General features: G+C 43.4%; 1 long non-coding RNA gene across 1 annotated transcript; it reads left to right on the top strand.

Annotated features, from left to right (window-relative positions):
* The first annotated feature begins 1,909 nt into the window (after positions 1-1,909).
* On the top strand, positions 1,910-8,917 carry LOC129484819 (uncharacterized). Its single transcript, XR_008658533.2, has 3 exons — positions 1,910-2,823; positions 3,130-3,328; positions 6,908-8,917. It is a non-coding gene; the product is annotated as an uncharacterized lncRNA (long non-coding RNA).
* Positions 8,918-9,311: the final 394 nt, after the last annotated feature.

Raw genomic sequence — 9,311 nt, 5'->3', positions numbered from 1 at the left:
AATTCACAACTGCAAAATTGGGGAACCAGCAGGAGTTGATTTCCAGTTTTAGTCCACTGTGGTCTGAGAGAGTGCTTGATATAGTTTCAATTTTCTTAAATTTATTGAGGCTCGTTTTATGGCCTATCATATAGTCTATCTTGGAGAAAGTTCCATGTGCTGATGAATAGAATGTGTATTGTGTAGTTGTTGGATGAAATGTCCTGTATATATCTGTTAAGTCCATTTGTTCCAAGGTGTAGTTTAAATCCATTGTTTCTTTGTTGACTTTCTATCTTGATGACCTGTCTAGTGCTGTAGGTGGAGTACTGAAGTTTTCCACTATTATTGTGTTGCTGTCTATTTCTTAGGTCTATTAGTAATTGTTTTATAAATTTGGGGGTTCCAGTGTTAGGTGCATATATGTTTAGGATTGTGATACTTCCCTGTTGGACAAGGCCTTTTACCATTATATAATGTCCCTCTTTGTCTTTTTTAACTGCTATTGCTTTAAAGTTTTTTGTCTGATGTAAGAATAGCTACCTCTGCTTGCTTTTGGTATCCATTTGCATGAAATGACTTTTCCCACCCCTTTACTTGAAGTTTATGTGAGTCCTTATGTGTTAGGTGAGTCTCCTAAAGGCAGCAGATAGTTGGTTGGTGAGTTCTTATCCATTCTGCAGTTCTGTATCTTTTAAGTGGAGCACTTAGGCCATTTACAGTCAATGTTAGTATTGAGATGTGATGTACCATTCCACTCATCATGCTTTTTGTTGCCTGTGTACCTTGGTTTTTTATTCTTGCTTTTTAAATCGTATTTTTGTTTTATAGGTCCTGTGAGATTTATGCTTTAAAGAGGTTCTGTTTTGATGTGTTTCCAGGATTTGTTCCAAGATTTAGAGCTCCTTTTAGCAGTTCTTGTAGTGGTAGCTTGGTAGTGGCGAATTCTTTCAGCATTTGCTAGTCTGAAAAAGATTGTATCTTTCCTTCAAATATGATGCTTAGTTTTGCTGGTTACAAAACTCTTGGCTGATAATCGTTTTGTTTGAGGAGGATGAAGATAGGGCCCTAATCCCTTCTAGCTTGTAGGGTTTCTGCTGAGAAATCTGCTGTTAATCTGAATCGTTTTCCTTTATAGGTTACCTGGTGCTTTTATTTCACAGCTCTTAAGATTCTTTCCTTCATCTTAACTTTAGATAACCTGATGACAGTGTGCCTAGGCAATGATTTTTTTTGTGATGAATTTCCCAGGTGTTCTTTGTGCTTCTTGTATTTGGATGTCTAGGTCTCTAGCAAGGCTGGGGATATTTTCCTTGATTATTTCCTCAACTATGTCTTCCAAATTTTAGATTTCTCTTCATCCTCAGGAACACTGATTATTCTTAGGTTTGGTCATTTAATATAATCTCAGACTTCATGGGGCCTTTGTTAGTATTTTTTCATTCTTTTTTCTTTGTCTTTGTAGGATTGGGTTAATCCTACAATGCTCTGAATTTCTTTCTTCTACTTGTTCAACCCTACTACTGAGAGTTTCCAGAGCATTTGTCTATAAATGTGTCCAATGTTTCCTGAAGTTTTGATTGTTTTTTCTTCATGCTATCTATTTTCTTGAATATTTCTCCCTTTACTTCTTGTATCATTTTTTGGATTTCCTCACATTGGGCTTCACCTTTCTCTGGTGCGTCCCTGATTAGCTTCATAATTAACCTCCTGAATTCTTTTTCAGGTAAATCAGGGATTTCTTCTTTGTTTGGATCCATTGCTGTTGATCTAGTGAGATTTTGGGGGGTATTAAAGAGCCTTGTTTTGTCATATTACTTGAGTTGGTTTTCTGGTTCCTTCTCATTTGGGTAGGCTCTGTCAAAGGGAAGGTCTAGGGCTGAATGCTGCTGTTCAGATTCTTTTGTCCCATGGGGTGTTCCCTTGATGTAGTACTCTCCCCCTTGTCCTATGGATGTGGCTTCCTGAGAACCAAGCTGCAGTGATTGTTATCTCTCTTCTGGGTCTAGCCACCCAGCAAGCCTCCCAGACTTTGGGTTGGTACTAGGAGTTGTCTGCACAGAGTCCTGTGATGTGAACCATCTATGGGTCTCTCAGCCATGGATACCAGCATCTGTTCTGGTGGAAGTGGCAGGGGGGTGAAATGGACTCTGTGAGGGTTCTTAGCTTTGGTGGTTTAATGCTCTATTTTTGTGCTGATTGGCTTCCTGCCAGGAGGTGGCGCTTTCCAGAGAGCACCCGCTGTGGTAGTATGGGGAGGAACTGGCGGTGGGCAGGGCCCTAGAACTCCCAAGAATATATGCCCTTTGTCTTCAGTTGCCAGCGTGGGTAGGGAAGGACCAGGGCTAGGTGTGTCTGAACTCAGACTCTCCTTGGTTGGGCAGGTCTTGCTGTGGCTGCTGTCGGGAATGCGGGTAAGGTTCCTGCGTCAATAGAGTTGTGTACCTAGGAGGATTATGGCTGCCTTTGCTGAGTCATGCGGGTTGTCAGGGAAGTGGGGGAAAGCCAGCACTCACAGGCCTCACCCAGCTCCCATGCAATCCAAAGGGCTGGTCTCACTCCCACGGTGCCTCCCCTAACAGCACCAAATCTGTTTCCAGGCAGTGGGCAAGCGGGGCTGAGAATTGCCCCAGACTACCCACCTCCCAGCTGCAAAGGAAAAGGGCTCAGTTCTTCCCCCACCTGTGGAGTCTGCATGCTGGATTAGCGTTCTCCCCAGAGTTCTGGCCAGGAGCCTTCTCGCCTGGTTCAAATTGTTAGAAGGTTCAGCTGGAGACTTCCTTCTCCCTGTGGCATTTTCCCCACACCTCTCGCTGCCCTCCTGAAGGATCCCTGTGGTGCCAGGTAGGAATGGCCTGCTTGGGGTCCCAGCGAGCTCACAGGGCCTTTCCCACCGCTTCCTCTACCCTTGTAGTTCGCTCGGCTCTCTAAATTGACGCAGCTCCAGGTAAGGTCGGAAACTTCTTTCGCAAACTAGGCCTTCAGTTTCCCCAGTGGGGGTGTGTGTTCCGGGGCGGAGGGTCTCCTTTTCCCACTTCCACAGTTGGGGCACTCACAGTATGTGGGGTGTCTCCTGGGTCCTGCAGGAGCAGTCTGCTTTCTTCAAGAGGGTCTGTGGGTCCTCTCAGGATTCCTGGTTTATTCCTGCAGTTGTTCTGGAGCTAAAATTCATGATGTGAGCCTGCGTATGCTGCTCTGTCTGTCCAAGTCAGAGCTGCAGTCTGGTTCTGCCTCCTGTCTGCTGTGATGATCCCTGTTGTAGTTTCTGTGTGTCTTCTTTTGAGAAATGCCTTGTGCCCTCCCGCTCTTCCAGGATAACTCAGGGCCTCCGTCTCCTCATTTGAAAACTGTAAGTGGCATCTACCTCCAGGTCATATTTAATACCTTTCACAACTGGTATGGCCCAGGCCAATGAGAATAGAAGTGGATTATAAATAATTCATTAGGACTTACTGGTGCCAACCATCTGAATATCAGCCCTCTGGGGGTTAAATTAAGTGAGTTAAGTGAGAATTAAGTGAGGTAATGTGCTTGGCACAGTAATATGAAGTGGCTGTAGGGTTATCCTCATGGTCCTGGATGCCCAGAACGTGACTGGTTTCACTGAGATTACATGAGGTGCCAGTGGGCGGTAGCCTACGATGAGACTCTGTGAACACACCCAAGGCCTTAAAGGAGAGAGAATGCTGTGGCACTCTCAGAGAAGAAACCCAGGATGCTTTGGGGAAGAGGCTGGCAGCCTGGTCGTGTTCTCTGCACGTGGAGGCCTCTGGACCATGCACGTGACTATCAAGCCTGTACAGAAGGCAGAGGCGAGGCAGGAGTTGAGCGGTCTGTGAAGGAGAAGGCCTGCTCTGTTTCTCAGCTGTTGTTCTGTTGAAACAGGTGGATGAGTTTGAGCCTGAAAGGTAATAAGTAAAAGAAAGACTGGGCGCATTAGGCTCTGGGATGCCCTCTGCAGGAGAATGATGGGCACTAAACCTGTCTGAGGGGAAGGTGTAGGCAGAAATAAACACGCCACAGCCTGGAGTCCAGAACCTTGAAAGTTTAATGAGAACGGTTAGTGAAGCACTGCCCTGTGATTCATCTCCTCACAAACAACACTTACATCACGTAGGATCAGGGTGGACAACGATCGTTTCATTTAGCTACTTAAAGGTTATTTGGAACTCTTAACAGCATGTTGTCAATAGGACCTGGCTTCTAAATCCAGGCAGATAAAAGTCCGTTCATTCCCAAGAGTAGAGGACTTAGGATCTGAGCCGACTCCATAAGCCTGATGCACCTGAATATGTGAGAAAAGGCAAAAGGAGATGGGAGTGAAGGGAGTTGAAGGGAGTTGCTGTGGTTTTGTGGGGTTTTTTTTTTTTTTTTGCTTTAAAAAAATTATTTTATTTTTTCATGACTGCCTCCCAGTAAGTCTTAGAAAAGTAATATTGAGGCCAGGCGCAGTGGCTCATGCCTGTAATTCCAGCACTTTGGGAGGCCAAGGCGGGCAGATCACTTGAGGTCAGGAGTTTGAGACCTGTTCGAGCCGGACCAACATGGCAAAACCTCATCTCTACTAAAAATACAAAAATTAGCTGGGCATGGTTGTGGGTGCTTGTAGTCCCAGCTACTCAGGAGGCTGAGGCAGGAGGATCACTTGAACCCAGGAGGCAGATGTTGCAGTGAGCTGAGATTGTGCCTGTGCACTCCAGCCTAGGTGACAGAGTGAGACTGCATCTCCAAAAAAAAAAAAAAAAAAAAGAGAAAGGCAGTCACTGAATAGAAGGTTGTTGTTAGAGGGAATATTGCTATTGTTTTGTGAGCAAATGAACATATTATGCAAGCAGCAAGTTATAAGGGCTGTGCACACAGGGGCAGAGTTTAGTATTATCAGAAAATAAAGCTTACAGCCAAATGTCTCTGATGCATATTTAATAAGAGCCTAACCAAAGGATATTAGAGCTATAAGAGACCTTGACGATTATCTAATTTAACCTTCTCATTTGCACCCATGAGGAAAAGAAATGCAGAGATAACGTGTCTTGGGTTTACACAGTCTACAAGGGGTAGGGCAGGGATTGGCAATCGAGGACTCAGCCCCTCAACTCTCTGTCCAGGGCCATGCACTTCATCATTACTGTGCTTCAGAGGCCTTAAACGTCCATAGAGAAACATGTCATGATTTTGTTGCAACTAGACAAAGCCCTCGGGGAGGCAGCTAGGGAAGGGAGAATTGAACAGAGCCAACATAGCTCAGGAGATCTTAAAACGCATGGATCTGGAAGCCAAAGGTCAGAGTCTTCCTCTTCCCTGAGAAGAGGTGTCTAGAGGTGTCAGTTGCAACTGTACGTTAGCTATGGATAAAGGATTTGACAAAGTTCAATGAAAGCATATGTGAGAATCAATTGGCTGCATGGAATTTACAATACAGAGTATTATGTAGTTTACTATTATTTGCTTATTGTGGGAAATACATCATTTATAGCAGCAAAATGTATAATAAATGTATACATAGATAGGCATTTTTTTCAGAGAACTAGTTGTGAAACACCAGCATACCTCTGCTTACAGAGATATAAAAATAAATAAGATAACACAAATTTGAAGTGGATGAGAAAGAAAAAGGAACAACAAGAAGAGGAACATGTTAGAATAGGAAATAACAGTAATAGAAAATTTCATCTCCTTATGTGTAGTTATATGACATAGTTGGCCACAGATTTTTTATCTAAGCTTCCTAGCAGATCTTGTATAAAGAACATTTGATTAGATACCCAAGTTTTAGTGTTTTGGTGAGAAATTGTGAAGTTTCTCCTAACCACAGTCCAGGAGGAATTTTATCCTGAGGATCTGGGGAGAGAAACAATGTGTTTTTATAAATGTCAGCACTGTCCTTAGAGTAAACCCTTATTTAGAGACACATGGGGCTGGGCAAAGTGGCTCCCACTCCTGTAATCCCAGCACTTTGAGAGGCTGAGGTAGACCACTTGAGACCAGGAGTTTGAGACTAGCCTGGAAAACATAGTGAGACACTTTCTGTACAAAAAATGAAAACAGCCAGGCATGGTGGCACATGCCTGTAGTCCTAGCTGCTTAAGAGGCTTATGTAGGAGGATCACTTGAGCCCAGGAGTTTGCAGCTGTAATGCACTCAAACTTCAGTGGAGTGCCACTGCACTCCAGCTTGGGTAGCACAATGAGACCTCGACTCTTAGGAAAAAAAAAAAAAAAGTCAGGGATGCTTCCAGTAGAGCCCCTTGTCAAAGGCTGAAAACATTTTGCCAAAGTATACTTGTAAGTGACGTACATTAAAGTACTTATGGATGAAATAATAGAAACTCTAGGATTTACTTTAAAATATTGTTGTTTTAGTCTGTTTTGTGTTGCTATAACAGAAACCTGAGACTGGGTAATTTATAAAGAACAGAAATGTATTCTCTCAAATTCTGGAAGCTGGGAAGTCCAAGATTAAGGCATCAGCATCTGATTAGGGCCTTCTTGCTGTGGCCTCACATGATGGAAGGTGGAAGGGTGAGAGAGGAGGAAGACTGTGTTCTCACGTGCAGAGCAGCAGAAGAGGGAAAGACAGAGAACTCACTCCCAAAGCCCTTTCCACAGTGGCATTAATCCAGTTGCAAAGGCAGAACCCTCGTGACTTACCTCCTGAAAGGCCTTACTTCCCAACACTGTTACATTGGGGAGATTACGTTTCCAACACATGAATTTAGGGGGACACGTTGAGAACATAGCTACTATACACAACACACACACACACACACACACACACACACACCTGTTGGAATGAATAATTGAAGCAAGAAGAACAAAATATTGATACACATTGATGGTGAGTGATGCACAATTGGGGATCCACTATACTCCTGTCTCTACTTTGAGAAGAGACTGAATCTGACTAATGTCTTTCATCTCTTATGTTATAGCCGTTCCTCCCTTTCACCTCCACCTTATTATTCATGTGGTGAAGAAACTGGGCCACTTGTCCTGTAGAATCACCCACATTGTGGATTTGGCCGTTGCTTCCACATGATGATAAGAGAATGTTACATTAGCAGAGACGTCCATTAAACAGGAGAGCTGAGGCCATCTGACACTAAGAATCACAGTAACAGGGACAAAGCCAAAAGGGAAGGAAAACGGGGGCCAAAATGGTGAGGTGAGCCAAAAAGCATGAGAAGAAGCATGCTCGGCCTCACCGGCTCCTGACTTCTCTCTTCTGGCTTTCTGCATCTCCCCTCCTTGCCCTGGCATCTCGGCCTTCAGGCAGGACGGTGGGGCGAAGGCAGTGAGGAAGGAAGGTGCCGGGGCATCTCCCCCTCTGCCTGCACTGCTGGGCTAACACTTACAAAGGAAGATTTGAAAAATTCTCTGAAACTACACGATCAAAGAAAGGACAAATGCACTTCCAATCAAATCAGTGTTGAAGGGGCAGCATCTTTATCATCTGCCATCCTTAGGATTCATTTCACATTCAAATAAATAGAAAACTACTTGCAAAGGCAAATTAGACCCAGATTTACCCGCAGGTGGCATTTCATGCCATAACTTGATGGTGCTTCATCAACATCGGCTTTTCTGGGCTCACTGATTAGTTCATGCTATATGAAAAGTGTTTTACCGTAATTTTTCATTTTCTTCACAAGTTATGCCATTTGGAATCATGTAAGGTGGCTAATGTTTCAGGGATTCTTTTAAACACTTTACAATCAGAGATTCAAAGGCCAACTACTGGTGACTCAGGGACCATTAAGACATCTGAGACATGACCATGATTAAAGATTAGTTGCGATAGTTATTTGGATATTATAGAGTCTTTGAAATATAGAAACACACAAACTAATGATGATGAGCCTCCGGGGCTTGGTGTTTCTCTGATTCAGCTGCAGTAGAGGCGGGCGGCTCTCAATTCAGGCTCACTCCATGTCAGTTTCACAAGAAAATGCCAGTGCTGCCCCCAGCTCCCCTAGCTGCTAGCGCAGGTATTTCTATGTTCCATGCAGCACAGAAGAGGGGGCCTCACTATAGACACCAGGAAGAATAGTGTTAAACCCATAGCAATCCAAACCTGGGAGAAGCTTGACAACTGAGAATTGGTCTTGTCAATCCTACCAGCGGGTCTTGTCCAGTTTTAAAAAATGAAATACAACAGAATGCAACAGAATGGGAAACAATCAGAGCACATTAAAAGAATAAGTACTACTTTGGGAAACTTTTCAGTTGTGTATGTGGGTATCAGTGTGTACTTAGGGTTGATGAGAAATGTATTTTTAAAATGTGAGTCAAGTTAAAAGGCCTCAGAGAATGATGCTCTAAGAAATTATATACTGGAGACAGTCACAATTATATATTAGATGACGAAAAACTAAATAAAAATTAAAAATTAGAAATTTATAATTTGCCCCTGGAATAAGCCACACGTGTAAGAAGCGATTACTTGGAAACATCACAGTGGTCTTGAATCAATGCTTTTTTCCCCTGCTGCTCATGAGCTGTAGAATCAATGCTTAAACATTTCCTTAACAACAAGTTGAAAACGAAACAAACCTGTTATCTTTTCTGTCTTACCTCCCTGAGGTATATATAAGTTTGACGAATTTCTCTGCTCAGGTAATAGGATTTAGCATCCATTCATGTATTCATTCACTCAACAAACATTTACTGAGACTGTTGAAGGTGCTGAGACTATAATGGCAGAGAAAACAAAAAGATAAAAATCCCTGTCTTAGTGGAACTTTTGTGTGGGAGTCATGGGGGACATGTCATAGGACATCAGCAAGGGAAATTGGTGAAATAGAAAATATGTCAGAAAGTGGTAAGTGCTAAGGTGAAAAGATAAATAATAGAAAAGAGTCCCAGGGAGTGTTTGGGCTGTATTGGTTTTTTTTTTTTTTTTTTTTTTTTTTTTTTTTTTTTTTTTTTTTTTTGTGAGACGGAGTCTTCTCGCTCTGTCACCAGGCTGGAGTGAAATGGTGCAATCTCGGCTCACTGCAACCTCTGCCTCCTGGGTTCAAGCAATTCTCCTGCCTCAGCCTCCCTAGTAGCTGGGACTACAGGCGCACACCACCACACCCGGCTAATTTTTGTATTTTTAGTAGAGACAGGGTTTCACCATGTTGGCCAGGATGGTCTCTGTCTCTTGACCTCGTGATCCACCCGCCTCGGCCTCCCAGAGTGCTGGGATTACAGGTGTGAGCCACCGCGCCCAGCCTAGGGTATATTAGATTTCTATTTTTCTGCATAACAAATTACTACAAACATAGCAGGTTAAAACAACACACACACTTATTGTCTCACAGTTTTTGTGGGTCCAGGAGTCTGAACATGGCT

This window comes from Symphalangus syndactylus, chromosome 6 (assembly GCF_028878055.3).
Source record: "Symphalangus syndactylus isolate Jambi chromosome 6, NHGRI_mSymSyn1-v2.1_pri, whole genome shotgun sequence".
NCBI lineage: Eukaryota > Metazoa > Chordata > Mammalia > Primates > Hylobatidae > Symphalangus > Symphalangus syndactylus.
This window is presented reverse-complemented; position numbering and strand designations above follow the sequence as displayed.